Below are 15,596 nucleotides of genomic sequence, written 5' to 3'. Positions count from 1 at the left end.
CAGGAAGATCCCCTGGAAATGTGAATGGCAACCCACTCCCATATTCTGCCTAGAGAATTCCATGGACAGAGGAAACTGGTGGCTACTGTCCATGGGGTTGCAGAGTCGGACACGACCAAGTGACTAACACACACACAGGGGACAAAAGATAGTAACCTACAAAGATACCCCCATTAAGCTATCTGCAGATTTCTCAGCAGAAACTCTACAGAGCAAGAGAAGGTGGAGTGATGTATTTAAAATATTGAAAGATAAAAATTATCACCCAATGTGGAGAAAAGGGAAGCTTTGCTTTGCACATTGTTGGTGGGAATGTAAATTGGTGCAGCTTCTGCGGAAAACAGTACAAAGGTTTATCAAAAAACTAAAAATAGAACGATTTTATGACCCAATAATTCCACTCCTGGGTATATACTCACCCCTCCCCTCAAAGAAAACCAAAAACAATTCAAAAAAATGCATGAACTCCAATGTTCACAGCAGTAATATTTACAATTGCCACAATATGGAAGCAACCTAAGTGTCCATCAAAAGATGAATGGATAGAGAAGATGTGGTATATGTATTAAGTGGAAAACTGCACAGTCATGAAAATAATCTTGCCATTTGCAACAACATGAGTGGGTCTATAGAGTGTTACGCTAAGTGAAATAAATCAGATGGAGAAAGACAAATACTGTATACTCTCATGCATATGTGTAATCTAAAAAACAAACACAAAACTGAAAACAGACTCATAGACTCAGAGAACAAAGGGTGGTTGCCAGAATGGAGGGTGGGGGAAGAAATAGATGGAGGAGATTAAGAGGTACAAATACCAGGTTATAAAATAAATAAGCCATGGGGATGTAATATACGGTATATATGGTTAACAATATTGTAATAATTTTGAATGAGAGACGGTTATTAGACTTGTCATGGCAATCATTTCATAATATATGCAAATGTCAAGTCACTAGATAGTACACCTAAAACTAAATAATATTGTGTACCAATTATATTTCAATTTTAAAAAACGGTGTTGAGAAAACTAAATCTATGTGCAAAAGAATGAATATGGAAACTTTCTTTACACCACAGACAGAAAACTAATAAGGTGGATAAAAGAACTAAACTTGAGAGCTAAAACTATAAAACTTTGGAAAGAAGCATAGGAAAAAATCATTCTAAGAATAGATTTGGCAATGATTTCTTCAATATGACTCTATTGCTTACTTTACAGTACGCTTTCCCTCCTTGGCCTATGACAACTACATGCCAATAGCAACCCTCAGACATTATGACCACCAAAAAGGGTACTGCTACTGCTAAGTCACTTCAGTCCTGTCCGACTCTGTGCGACCCCATAGACGGCAGCCCACCAGGCTCCCCCATCCCTGGGATTCTCCAGGCAAGAACACTGGAGTGGGCTGCCATTTCCTTCTCCAATGTATGAAAGTAAAAAGTGAAAGTGAAGTCGCTCAGTTGTGTCCAACTCTTGGCGACCCCATGGACTGCAGCCTACCAGGCTCCTCCATCCATGGGATTTTCCAGGCAAGAGTACTGGAGTGGGGTGCCATTCATTTCTAAACATCGTCTGGGAGAGGGGCGGGGGGATGTACTCACTTGAAACCACTGCAAGACTGGAAAAAGATTTGTATGATGTTAATAGCATATTTTCAGAGTTGGAAGAAAAAACTTCATCTAGCGGGGTATCTTTTTTGACAACTATCCTTAACATAGAAAGTTCAACTGACTGACCCTTTGGGAACTTCATTTATTTAAAAATTCTTTTTTAATATAAGAAATATGTGTCTCATTTCAAGTGATTCAAACAGTTCAGAAGTTTTAAAAAATGAGTGAAAAAAAAAATTCACATCTTTTCATGGGATTTCCCAGGCAAAAAGACTGGCTGCTGCTGCTGCTATTGCTAAGTCGCTTCAGTCGTGTCCGATTCTGTGCCACCCCATAGACGGCAGCCCACCAGGCTCTGCTGTCCCTGGGATTCTTCAGGCAAGAACATTGGAGTGGGTCACCATTTCCTTCTCCAGGGGATCTTCCCAACCCAGGGATTGGACCCAGGAATTGAACCCACGTCTCCTGCTTGGCCGGTGGATTCTTTATCATGGAGCCACTTGGGAAGCCTTTGTTGAATAGAAGTGACAAAAGGAGGCATCTTTGTCTCATTCCTAATTTTAGAGAAAAGGCTTTGTCTTTCACCATTGAGTAAAATGTTAGCTATGGGCTTTTCACATATGGCCCTTAGGTTAAGGAAGTATCCTTCTGCTTCTAGTTTGAGGTTTCTTTTTTTTTTTTCAATCATGAAAGGTACTGAATTTTGTCAAATGCTTTTTCTGCATCAATTAAGATGATCATGTAATTTCTTCCCTTCATTATGTTAATATGGTGCATTACATTGATTTCCCTATGTTGAACCATCCTCATATTCCAGGGCTAAATCCTACCTGGTCATGGCATATAATCCATTTAATATGATGCTCAATTCAATTTGCGAGTATTGAGGACTTTTGCATCTATATTCACAAGGGATAGTGGTTTAGTTTTCTTTAGAGTGTCTCTGTGTGGCTTTTGTATCAAGGGGCTGTTGATCTCACAGATGAATTAGGAAGATTAAATTTTTTTGGAAGAGTTAGTTATTTAAATATTAGGTAGAATCTACCTGTCAAGCCATTTTGTCCATTGCTTTTCTTTGTTCGAGTGGTTTTTAATTACTGATTCAATCTCCTTCATAGTTATAGGTCTGTTCAGATTTTCTATTTCTTCATGAGTTGGTTTTGGCAGATTGTATTTTTCTAGCAATGTGTCCACCTTACCTAGGTTACCCAATTTGTTGACAAACAATTTTTCATAGTATCCTTTTATACTATTTTTATTTCTATAAAATTTATAGTAATAATCCCACTTTCACTTCTGATTTTAGTGATTTCTGTTTTTCCTTAGTTAATATTCCTTAAAGCTTTATTGATCTTTCCAAAAAAACAACCTTTTGTTTCATGGTATTTTTATACTCAAAAACACACCTACTTATAAAATATGTTAAAGTACTTACTCCATAATTTTATAACTGCTACTTATGTATTTTCTTTATAAGAGTGAGAATTAATTTTTCAGGCTAGTTTCTAGCTTTAAATAGGTACTCAATAAATTCATTGTTAAATGAATGAATAAGTTTAAAGAGGTAAACAAAAAGAAATATACATAAATCACAAATGCAAACGAGGCATGGTGTAGTCTGAGGTAAATGTACAAAGTTAACCCTAAAATACTGAACACGATACAATTCCCTTATCAGCATGAGTTTTATTTCTTTGTTAGTATTTACAACAGTCATTGAGGCTATTTTTAAAGCCTGGCTTCTACAGAGTTTAGACTTCTTCCTTACTCTTCTTTGATGCTTAAACTGTTTTTTATCATGAGCCAGCAAATAAATCCCTAGTCTTATCAGGAAACATTGATTTTTTTGTACTCCTGCCTTAACGGAACTTATGACTCCTGGTGTTTTTGTTTGTCCTCAAATCTGGCTGTGCCTCCAGTGCTCCATAAAACCTTTCATACAGCATTGCAATTAACTCATTCAAACATGTAGGAGTTTATTTACAGAATTAGAAGTGTTAATTCTGCTAAAGTTTTAGGTCCTTTTCAACTCCATCAGTCCATGATTCTGCTGAAAATGAGATACTCAGCTTGCTGAGTTTAAATGCCACTCAAACACTCCTAGCAATACGTTGGAAATTATGGTCTAATAATCCTAGAATACCAAGAAGAAGCTTTAGGACTTCACAAACTTTTTATTTAAATATTGTTTTTAAACCATTTTAGTCATTCAATTCAGTCAGTTCAGGTCAGTTGCTCAGTAGTGTCTGACTCTGCAACCCCATGAAATTGTAGCACATCAGGCCTCCTTGTCCATCACCAACTCCCGGAGTCCACTCAAACCCATGTCCATTGAATCGGTGATGCCATCCAACCATCTCATTCTCTGTTGTCCCCCTTTCCTCCTGCCCTCAGTCTTTCCCAGCACCAGGGTCTTTTCAAATGAGTCAGTTCTTCGCATCAGGTAGCCAAAGTATTGGAGTTTCAGATGACACCACCCTTATGGCAGAAAGTGAGGAACTAAAGAGCTTCTTGATAAAAGTGAAAGAGCAGAGTGAAAAAGTTGGCTTAAAGCTCAACATTCAGAAAACTAAGATCATGGTATCCAGTCCCATCACTTCATGGCAAATAGATGGGGTAACAGGGGAAACAATGGCTGACTTTGTTTTTGTGGACTCCAAAATCACTGCAGATGGTGATTGCAACCATGAAATTAAAAGACGCTTACTGCTTGGAAGGAAAGTTATGACCAACCTAGACAGCATATACGAAAGCAGAGACATTACTTTGTCAACAAAGGTCTGTCTAGTCAAGGCTATGGTTTTTCCATGGTCATCTATGGATGTGAGAATTGGACTATAAAGAAAGCTGAGCACCGAAGAATTGATGCTTTTGAACTGTGGTATTGGACAAACTCTTGAGAGTCCCTTGGTCTGCAAGGAGATCCAACCAGTCCATCCTAAAGGAGAGCAGTCCTGGGTGTTCATGGGTAGGACTGATGAAGCTGAAACTCCAATACTTTGGCCACCAAGAAAAAAAAAAAGAGAGAACAGATGAGTCACAGACTGAGAGAAAATATTTGCAAACCGTATATCTCATAACAACCTCTATGATTGGGGTTGTTAATCCTCAATGATTCCCCCACACACACACCATAAATAATATTTATGCATTTTGGTTTAATTCTATAAATGAAATTAAACACAAACATTACCTATGCCTTTTAAAAAATGTATGGAGTAGAGGAGCAATTTGTATTCAAAATATATAAAGAATCCTTACAACTCAACACCATTCAGTTCAATTCAGTCGCTCAGTCGTGTCCGACTCTTTGCGACCCCATGAATCACAATGACTCCATGATTTGCCCTGGCAGCACGCCAGGCCTCCCTGTCCATCGTCAACTTCCAGAGTTTACTCAAACTCATGTCCATCGAGTTGGTGATGCCATCCAGCCATCTCATCCTCTGTCGTCCCCTTCTCCTCCTGCCCCCAATCCCTCCCAGCATCAGAGTCTTTTCCAATGAGTCAACTCTTCGCATGAGGTGGCCAAAGTACTGGAGTTTCAGCTTTAGCATCAGTCCTTCCAATGAACACCCAGGACTGATCTCCTTTAGGATGGACTGGTTGGATCTCCTGGCAGTCCAAGGGACTCTCAAGAGTCTTCTCCAACAATGCAGTTCAAAAGCATCAATTCTTCAGTGCTCAGCTTTCTTCACAGTCCAACTCTCACATTCATACATGACCACTGGAAAAACCATATCCTTGACTAGACGGACTTTTGTTGGCAAAGTAATGTCTCTGCTTTTTAATATGCTTAGGTTGGTGCAAAAGTAACTGTGGTTTTGCACTGTTGAAATTTGCTGTTTGAAATTGGAATACATTCTTAAATAAGTGTGGTTATGTTATACGTCGTTTTAATACACATTTCTCACTTTATGTTTTTTGCTAATGGTTTATTACTTGCTGTTTATTTTACATTTATTTTGGACTAGGGAAAAGATGTTAGACAAAAAGTAAATTCAAGCAATTTTCTTATTCAAGTTCAAAATGGGTCGTAAAGCAGAGAAGATAATTTGCAACACCAAGAAGGCATTTGGCCCAGGAACTCCTAAGGAATGCACAGGGCAGAGGTAGTTTAAGAAGATTTGCAAAGGAGATGAGAGCTTGAAGATGAAGAGCATGGAAGCTGACAACAACCAACTAAGGGGATCATCACCGACCGGTGCTACAGAAGGAGCAGGGGCTACTCTCTAGGTGCAGTAGTTGTGGTGCCTGGGCTCAAGGGCACAGGCTCAGTAGTTGTGGTGAGTGGGCTTAGTTGCTCTGCGGTTGCTGTTTCAGCAGCAGGGTCAGCCAGAGAACCGCGTGAGCTCCACTCCTGTCTTGCCCGCACAACTGGCAGGGTGACCTCATTTGCTAGTCAAGGAAGAAGTCTTTATAGTTTCATGGGCTTTTGCCCAAGCCCGTCCTTTGTATCACGTTTCCTTCTGTAACATACCTTAGTACATTATGATGTAACTGACTGTCCTTCGTCACCACTTTATCAATAAGGTCAGTTACCCTACCCCAGGGCCTGTTTCACACCTGCTTAGTCCACCTGCTACATCTCACTTGTATCTGTTTCAAAAGAGCATTGTCACCTTATCAACTCCAGAACAAAAGGAAGTTTTAAATTCCATGGAGTCAATCTGTCAAAAGCAGGTGGGGGAAATTCCTGTATAGTGTTACGACTTTTACTGAGAGACAAATAACTTTTACTGAGGCCAACTTTTACAGTTTTGTAGAAACTGCAAGTGTTCTCTCAGAAACAAAGATGACAGTTTGTGAAAGATAGCAGTTCTTTGATTACACACTGCGTATAGTGAACCTACTTAATGTCAAGTATCCTATCTAGCAACCATGCCTTCAGTTTTGTTGGGAATTGTAAGTCCTCCTTCTGGCAGGCAACCAAAGCCACAGAGAATGTCATCTGCAACTTGCCAATCAACAAGAAAGCACTGGGCTTCCCTGGTGGCTCAGTGGCAAAGAATCTGCCGATGCAGGAGACATGGGTTCTACCCCTGGTCCGGGAAGATCCCACATACCATGGGGCAGCTATGCCCGTGCACCACAGCTGCCGAGCCTGCGCTGTACAGCTCATGTGCCACAAGGACTGAAGCCCATGGGCCTAGAGCCTATGCTCCGCAACAGGAAAAGCCACCGCAATGAGAAGGCCACACACTGCAGCTAGAAAGTAGCCCCTGCTTGCCACAACTTGAGGAAAGCCCTTGCAGCAATAAAGACCCAGCACAGCCAAAACAAAAACAAAAAACCAGCATGATGCAGTGAAAACTCTGGACATCAGAACTGTCCTCTGATACCATATGAGCATTCCAGTTCAACATATAACACAGTTCAGTACCAGTTATGCATTATTACACAGTACTTACAATGAATAAGGTCACAGGCCTCTCAATGACAAAGTCACTTCTAATTTTTATCTTTGACTACAAGTTCTACAGCTATGTTCAGACACTGTTTACAGGAACACAGATCATGGATATTTTTACACAGGCATTAAGACACCAGCTTTCAGACCATCTACTCCTCTCAGGTAAAGAGGGGGTGGAAGCAGAGAGGGTACAACTGGCACCAGAAAGCATAAGTTTGTTGCAAGCTTTTTGAGGTAATAGAAAAGTTCTAAAATTAGATCAGTAATGGTTATACAACTCTATAAATTTATGAAAGTTCATTGAATTGTACCATTAAAATGTGTGATATCCAAATGTCAATAAAGCAGTTTTAGAGCAGTTTAAAGCCAATCATACTGTTCATGGGGTTCTCAAGGCAAGCATACTGAAGTGGTTTGCCATTCCCTTCTCCAGTGGACCACATTCTGTCAGATCTCTCCACCAAGACCCGCCCGTCTTGGGGGGCCCCACAGGGCATGGTTTAGTTTCACTGAGTTAGACAAAGCTGTGGTCCTAGTGTGATTAGATTGCTGAGCGCCAAAGAATTGATGCTTTTGAACTGTGGTGTTGGAGAAGACTCTTGAGAGTCTCTTGGACTGCAAGGAGATCCAACCAGTCCATTCTGAAGGAGATCAGCCCTGGGATTTCTTTGGAAGGAATGATGCTAAAGCTGAAACTCCAGTACTTTGGCCACCTGATGTGAAGAGTTGACTCATTGGAAAAGACTCTGATGCTGGGAGGGATTGAGGGCAGGAGGAGAAGGGGACGACAGAGGATGAGATGGCTGGATGGCATCACCAACTCAATGGACATTGAGTCTAAGTGAACTCCAGGAGATGGTGATGGACAGGGAGGCCTGGCGTGCTGCGATTCATGGGGTCGCAAAGAGTCGGACACGACTGAGCAACTGAACTGAACTGAAAGCCAATCAACGACACGTTCATTTTATATATTTATTTTTATATATATTACATATATATTATATATTTTTTTGTATATATATATGTTGTTGTTCAGTCACTAAGTTACCGACTCTGTGACCCCAGGTGCCTCTCTCCTCCACTATCTCCCACAGTTTGCTCAAACTCATGTCCATTGGGTCGGTGATGCTATCTAACCGTCTCATCCTCTGTCGCCCCTTCTCCTCCTGCCTTCAATCTTTTCAGCAACAGAATCTTTTCCAATGAGTCAGCTCTTCACCTCAGATGGCCAAAGTATTGGAGTTTCAGCTTCAGCATCAGTCCTTCCAATTAATATTCAGGGTTTATTTCCTTTAGGATCGACTGGTTTTGATCTCCTTGCAGTTCAAGGGACTCTCAAGTGTCTTCTCTAGCATCACAGTTTGAAAACATATATATGTATTTATCTATTCATTTAAGACACTTAAGAAATTGTATAAAAACACACTTCCTGTGCCTTCTCATGTACTATCTACCACACTGGAAGCCTATGTGTTAACTCGTGTCATTTTTATATGTATCTCAGAATAAATCTTCTCTTTTCATCTCTGTTTAATCACAGAAAATCATAAAATTGTAAGATGAACAAAACTTCAAAACCTGAAGCTATTTCTGACTACTAGTCTCTGAATCAGATTTTTCTCAATACTATACAACCAAATTTAGAAATAACTTTATTTCAGACTTCCTACAACTATAAAAAATTACTTTACACAACATTTCTGTGCTCATCAAAAATACTGCTTTTACTAACTTCCTAATAAGTAAATATATAAATTTTAACATTGAAAAATACATTTTTAAAATATTGGAGTTGTACATCCATTTTTAATTTTTAAAAATGTTTCTATTGCTAAAACAAACAAAAAGGATCTAAACTCTCCTGGGTCACAGGTGATGCAAAAAGATCAAGCTTAACTACAGTTTTACTAGTATGGTGATTAGAAATAAGTTCAGTTTAAAAGAACATTTTATTATTGTCCTCTGAGGCTCCCGTGAAGGTAGATGGGATTTTACTTAGACAGCAAAGTTTTGGGTTTTGTTTTGTTTTTTTCTGACATCAAAGTTTTAACTTCAAAAAACATTAAAAAATTTAAAACTCAGGTTTCCATTTTCTCCTTTACCCAATATTTCTTAGAAACCTAGAATGCTCTTTCCTGCTTCCTCTTTCCTCTGGGCTAGAATTCAAACAGGACTGGCATTGCTAATAGCTATCACTATCTTGGACAGTGAGATGACTCAGAACAGAAACCACAGATAGCAAAGCAAAAAGATAGAAGGAATGTGAGTTCTTGAAACCAGGGAATTGTTATACTGTCTCTGGAATGCTTACCTCTGGACTGTTTGAACATGAGAGATAAACGTCTACATAATCAGAGAAAATCATAAAATTGTAAGATGAATGAGACAATATACCAACTCTTGTATACCACAGTCATACAACTGACGTCAAAAGAGCACACTGAGATCAGAATGGGGCTACAGAGGGAGCAGTAGGCCCAAAGCTCTCAGACTGGAACTGCTTGGCATCTCCATGGACCAGCGAGGTAAACAGGCTAGGGCATCTGGAATGGGAAGGGGAATGTTAGGAGACAGGGTGACGGCTGATGGGGAGGCAGATGGTGTAGGGCCCAGTGGCTCACTGGGTCTTTGAGCTTCTATTTAAATGTAGAAAACCAGTGGACGGTTTCCAGAAGAAAAGTGACTTGTTTGATTTATATTTTTAAAGAATTTCTTTGTAGAAAATAGACATATATTAATGCACAAAAATCCTCATGGTAGGTACATAACTATTTATTACAGTATGCTCATATTTTTATGTGTGCTGTGCTCAGTCACTTCAGTCATGTCCGACTCTTTGCGACTCTGTGGACTGTAGCCCACCAGGCTCCTCTGTCCATGGGATTCTCCAGGAGAGAATACTGGAGTGGGTTGCCATGCCTTCCTCCAGGGATCTTCCCGACCCAGGGGTTGAACTGGCGCCTCCTTGTCTCCTTCATTGCAGGTGGATTCTTTACCACTGAACCACAAGGGAAGCCCATTTATTACAATATGCTCTATTTTAAAAACAAACTACTTTCCTGGCAAAAAAAAAAAAAAAAGGGGGGGGGGAGTTTATCTGGGTGTAGCAGAGAATTACAATTTGGAACAAACAAGTCATGGCAGAAACCATAGGCAAGCCCAATGAACAAAGGAAAGAAACATTACTTTAAAAAAGAAACATGGAGAAAAGAGGGGATGTTGCAAGAGGTTGTTTTGAATCAAAGTTCTCTGGAGAAAAGCGAGAGTTCAGGGTGATGATGGTTTCTCACTGACTGAGTTGCTAGGAAGTAGATTTCTTCTGGGAGGCATGATACACATCTTTTCCTGGAGATGCTATGTATTCTTTTTCCTTTTGGAGACTATAAATGATGAGTCTTTGTTGATGACTCGTTTGGGTCAGTCACTGGCATTTCTTCCTGTAATTGATGTGGAGTTGTCCTGCATGAAAGCTCCCCCTTCTGGCCTCCCAGCTTCATTTTAGTGTCAGTCAGTTCAATCACTCAGTCGTGTCCGACTCTTTGCGACCCCATGGACTGCAGCACGCCAGGCTTCCCTGTCCATCACCAACTCCTGGAGTTTACTCATGTCCATTGAGTTGGTGATGCCATCCAACCATCTCATCCTCTGTCGTCCCCTTCTCCTCCCACCTTCAATCTTTCCCAGCATCAGGGTCTTTTCCAGTGAGTCAGCTCTTTGCATCAGGTGGCCAAAGTATTGAAGTTTCAGCTTCAGCATCAGTCCTTCCAATGAATATTCAGCACTGATCTCCTTTAGGATGGACAGGTTGGATCTCCTTGCAGTCCAAGGGACTCTCAAGAGTCTCCTCCAACACCACAGTTTGAAAGCATCAATTCTTAGGCACTCAGCTTCCTTTATATTCCAACTCTTGCAACCATACATGACTACTGGAAAAACCTCATTTTAGTGAGGTTTCACTTATTAATTTTCATACTAGGTTACACAATTTCATGGAAAGCCTCACACTGTCACCTTTATTAACTTGCCAAAGCTAAAGCAGACCACTGATAACTAGTTTTAGAGAAACCTGTCAGAAAACTAATGTGTTAACACAAGGGTTTGTTCTATTAATACATAGAAATTAAAACTGGTCTAAGATAGTGTATGGAGGGCTCAGAGAGTACTATGTTCAAATCCTGTCTCTGGATTTTATTAATTTTGTGGATGAGCCTGAATAAATCATCTAACCTTCCTAATTTACCAAAGTGTAATCATCTTTATCTCTGAAGATTTTGTGAGGATGAAGTTTTTAGCTAATTTTCTGGCATAGAAGAATCATGTTCTGTGATAAATAATAAATCACATCTTCTATGATTTATCACCTTCTATGATTGCCGGGAGAAATACCAATAACCTCAGATATGCAGATGACACCACCCTTATGGCAGAAAGTGAAGAGGAACTAAAAAGCCTCTTGATGAAAGTGAAAGAGGAGAGTGAAAAACTTGGCTAAAAGCTCAACATTCAGAAAACTAAGATCATGGCATCCAGTCCCATCATTTCATGGCAAATAGATGGGGAAACAGGGGAAACAGTGGCTGACTTTATTTTTCTGGGCTCCAAAATCACTGCAGATGGTGACTGCAGCCATGAATTTAAAAGATGCTTACTCCTTGGAAGAAAAGTTATGACCAACCTAGATAGCATATTCAAAAGCAGAGATATTACTTTGCCAACAAAAGTCCATCTAGTCAAGGCTATGGTTTTTCCAGTGGTCATGTATGGATGTGAGAGTTGGACTGTGAAGAAAGCTGAGTGCCGAAGAATTGATGCTTTTGAACTGTGGTGCTGGAGAAGACTCTTGAGAGTCCCTTGGATTGCAAAGAGATCCAACCAGTCCATCCTAAGGGAGACCAGTCCTGGGTGTTCATTGGAAGGACTGATGCTGAGGCTGAAACACCAATACTTTGGCCACCTCATGAGAAGAGTTGACTCATTGGGAAAGACCCATCAGGGTCTTCTCCCAAACCCTGGGAGGGATTGGGGGCAGGAGGAGAAAGGGACAACAGAGGATGGGATGGTTGGATGGCATCACCGACTCAATGCACACGAGTCTGGGTGAACTCCGGGAGTTGGTGATGGACAGGGAGGCCTGGCGTGCTGCAATTCATGGGGTCGCAAAGAGTCTGACACGACTGAACAACTGAACTGAACTGATGATAAATGATAAGCCATGTTTTTATCATCACTGCTGCTGCTACTGCTAAGTCGCTTCAGTAGTGTCTGACTCTGTGCGACCCCATAGACGGCAGGCCACCAGGCTCCCCGTCCCTGGGATTCTACAGGCAAGAACACTGACAATTATTAGAGTGTGAGAATATTTAACTACGTTTCAACATTAGAGCAGAGCAACATGAAACACCTAGCTCCTAAAGATGTTTTCCTCTGTCATATGTTGAGACAGCTGACGCAAGCATTTTCCATTACTTGGATGAAACATCTCTCAAGTGTATACATTTGTCTTTACTCTCATACCCAGAAGTGACTGCATAGGTGACCTGAGTACTTCTGTCATAGGAAGGAATGTCCCTTAAGAAAATCAATTAATTATCTTTCTGATTCAAGCTGATCACCTCAGCTTCTTGAGTTTAACTGTCATGAATCAGCAACTATGAGTTCCAACCTAGGACAAGTACACAGTGAAAAGATCCAATTTTTTGAGCCCGCAAAGTGAAGCCAGCATCTTAACTAAGCCGTTCTTACCTCAGTACAGTTTAGTATTGGGGTCCAGGGCAGGCTACCACAGAATATGCCTCAATGCCATGATGATTACACTGAATTGAAGTTCCATGAAAAACAGCTGGTGGGAAAAAATATTTTAAAAAACCTCAGACCCTCCTCTTTCTCCCTTCAGTGGGAAATGATTCTCCCCATGAAATTTCCCTCCCTGTACCAGGAGAATAGAAAGCAGTCTTGTCAAGAGAGTTGGGGAATTCGAGGCTAAGAAAGCTATGTAAACTTTGCTATTTCTTCATTAATCTGATACCCCAAGCATAAACCCAGTTGTTTTGTTAAATCTTTGCAAATGGTTATTTCTTGGTCTTAATATGATATATCAACAGCCTGCTTCATTTGCTTCAGGGGGTCCCATTTCAAGAGACCTTCATGCATACAAATTAAATTGTTTTATTCTCTTGTTAATCTGTCTTGTGTCAATTCAGTTATTAGACCAGTTAAAAGAACTCAAGAAATTTCCCCTTCCCCAGTATTACCAAATACTAATTATTGCTGCTTGAGCATCAATTAATCATTTGGTGACCAATTCAGATATAGAAACACATTGAAAAAAATGTGTTTGCCATCACTGTTGAGGACAGAAATTGGCATTTAAAATCATTCAAGCAGACTCCCAATTTTCAGTCAGATCCAAAAAGACCTTGTAAGACATCACTCTTTCCTAACAACAAATTTTAAAAATCAGTAATTTTTCTTAGATCTGTCAGAGAAGTGAGCACATGGGGCAAAGGTTCCCCTAAAATTGGATGGATAGAGAAAATCACAACTTAGAGTAGAAATCCACAAACAAAACCTCTGTGAGAAGCAGTGCTAGGGTAGGAGAACCTGGACATAATTGATGAATTGTCAGAGACTCAGAGTGGGTAAGTCTGTGAGTTAAAAATTCTAAAGGGTCCCCTCTCTTGTGTGTTTTACCTCCTGGAGTTCCCCCAGGTTCCCAAAGAAAAGATCAGAGAAAAAGCCCCTTGGGCTTGCAGGAAAAGTAACCATTTTGAAATACACCGGAGCATTCAGTTCTTAACAAAGCTTGCCCTCAACCGAAATTATTTCACCAGTGTCTAACTGCTCTGGGGAAAAGGAACTACCTAACAAAGGTCCATCTAGTCAAGGCTATGGTTTTTCCAGTAGTCATGTATGGATGTGAGAGTTGGACTGTGAAGAAGGCTGAACACCGAACTGTGGTGTTGGAGAAGACTCTTGAGAGTCCCTTGGACTGCAAGGAGATCCAACCAGTCCATTCTGAAGGAGATCAGCCCTGGGGTTTCTTTGGTAGGAATGATGCTAAAGCTGAAACTCCAGTACTTTGGCCACCTGATGCGAAGAGTTGACTCATTGGAAAAGACTCTGATGCTGGGAGGGATTGGGGGCAGGAGGAGAAGGGGACGACAGAGGATGAGATGGCTGGATGGCATCACTGACTCGAAGGACGTTGAGTCTGGGTGAACTCCGGGAGCTGGTGATGGACAGGGAGGCCTGGCGCGCTGCGATTCATGGGGTCTCAAAGAGTCGGACACAACTGAGCCACTGAACTGACTGACTGACTGACTGAACCCCATCTAGCTCTCTCCAGCCATCATGTCTTATCCATATTTGGGGCCCTGGAGAGAAACTGAGAAGTACTTACAAAGTTCATAGCCCAGGGTACAGGTTCATTAAACAACTGAGACTTAATCACAGGACTACAGAAAGCTTCTCCTCTCCATTTTCTTACCACCACATCACTTAAGACCTATCTATCAGAGTTCCTCTTACCCAGTAAATGCCTGGCTTTCAGCAAGAAATTTCAAGGCATACAAAAAGGCAAAAAAAAAAAAAGTTTAAGAGACAGAGAAGGCATCAGAACCAGACTCAGATATGGCAGGGATGTTGGAATTATTCGACCACGAATTTAAAACAACTATGATTAATATGCTAAGGACCCTAATGGAAAAAAAAGTCGACAACATGCAAGAACCAATGTGCAATATAAACAAAGATAGAAATTCTAAGAGTCAAAAAGAAGTGTTAGAAAACAAAAACACTATAATAGAAATAAAGAGTGCCTCTCATGGGTTTATTAGTAGACTGACACAACTGAAGAAGAATCTCTGAGCCTGAGGCTATGTCAACAGAAACTAAAGCAAAGAGAAAAGACTAAAAAAATTAAGGGTCTAGAATAACCAAGAACTGTAGCAGAACTATAAAGATAGTAACACACACATAATGGGAATATCAAAAGAAGAGGGAAAGGAAAAGAAGCAATATTTAAAGCAATGAAGACTTAGAATTTCGCCCTATTAAGATCAGAAACCAAACCACATGTCTTAGTCAGCCTGGGCTGCCATAACAAGATACTACGGACTAGATGACTTAAACAACATTTATTTTTCACAGTTCTGGAGGCTGAGAAGTACAAGATCAAGGTACTGGCAGATTCTGTTCCAATGAGACCTGGTGTCCTGGTTTGTAGGTGGACAATTTCTTGCTGTATTCTCCCATGGCAGACGGTAAAGAGAGTGACAGCAAGTACTTATAGTTCTTTTTATAAAAGTACTAATCTTGTTCATGAAAGCTCCACCCTCATGACCTAATTACTTCTCAAAATCTCCACCTCTTAATACCATCACAAATGGGTTAGGATTTCAACATATGAATTTTGGGGAGATACAAACATTCAGTCCATAATATCACAAACCACAAGAAGCTCAGAGAATACCAAGGAGAATAAATGTCAAGTAAACTACACCTGGGCATGTTATTTTCAAAGTGCAGAAAATCAAAGACAGAGAAAAAAAATCTTGAAGGAGGCCATAGG

General features: G+C 40.5%; 1 protein-coding gene across 8 annotated transcripts in view; it reads right to left on the bottom strand.

The window, feature by feature from the left end:
- Positions 1–15,596, bottom strand: part of ABCG2 (ATP binding cassette subfamily G member 2 (Junior blood group)) — a 132,061-nt gene that overhangs the window by 85,975 nt on the left and 30,490 nt on the right. For 3 of the 8 annotated variants that reach the window (XM_042251082.2, XM_042251079.2, XM_042251081.2), the window contains one exon: positions 12,770–12,866. The gene's annotated coding sequence lies outside the window, so the exon portion shown is untranslated. 8 annotated transcript variants of the gene reach the window in all.

The sequence above is a fragment of the Ovis aries genome, chromosome 6 (genome assembly GCF_016772045.2).
Source record: "Ovis aries strain OAR_USU_Benz2616 breed Rambouillet chromosome 6, ARS-UI_Ramb_v3.0, whole genome shotgun sequence".
NCBI lineage: Eukaryota > Metazoa > Chordata > Mammalia > Artiodactyla > Bovidae > Ovis > Ovis aries.
This window is presented reverse-complemented; position numbering and strand designations above follow the sequence as displayed.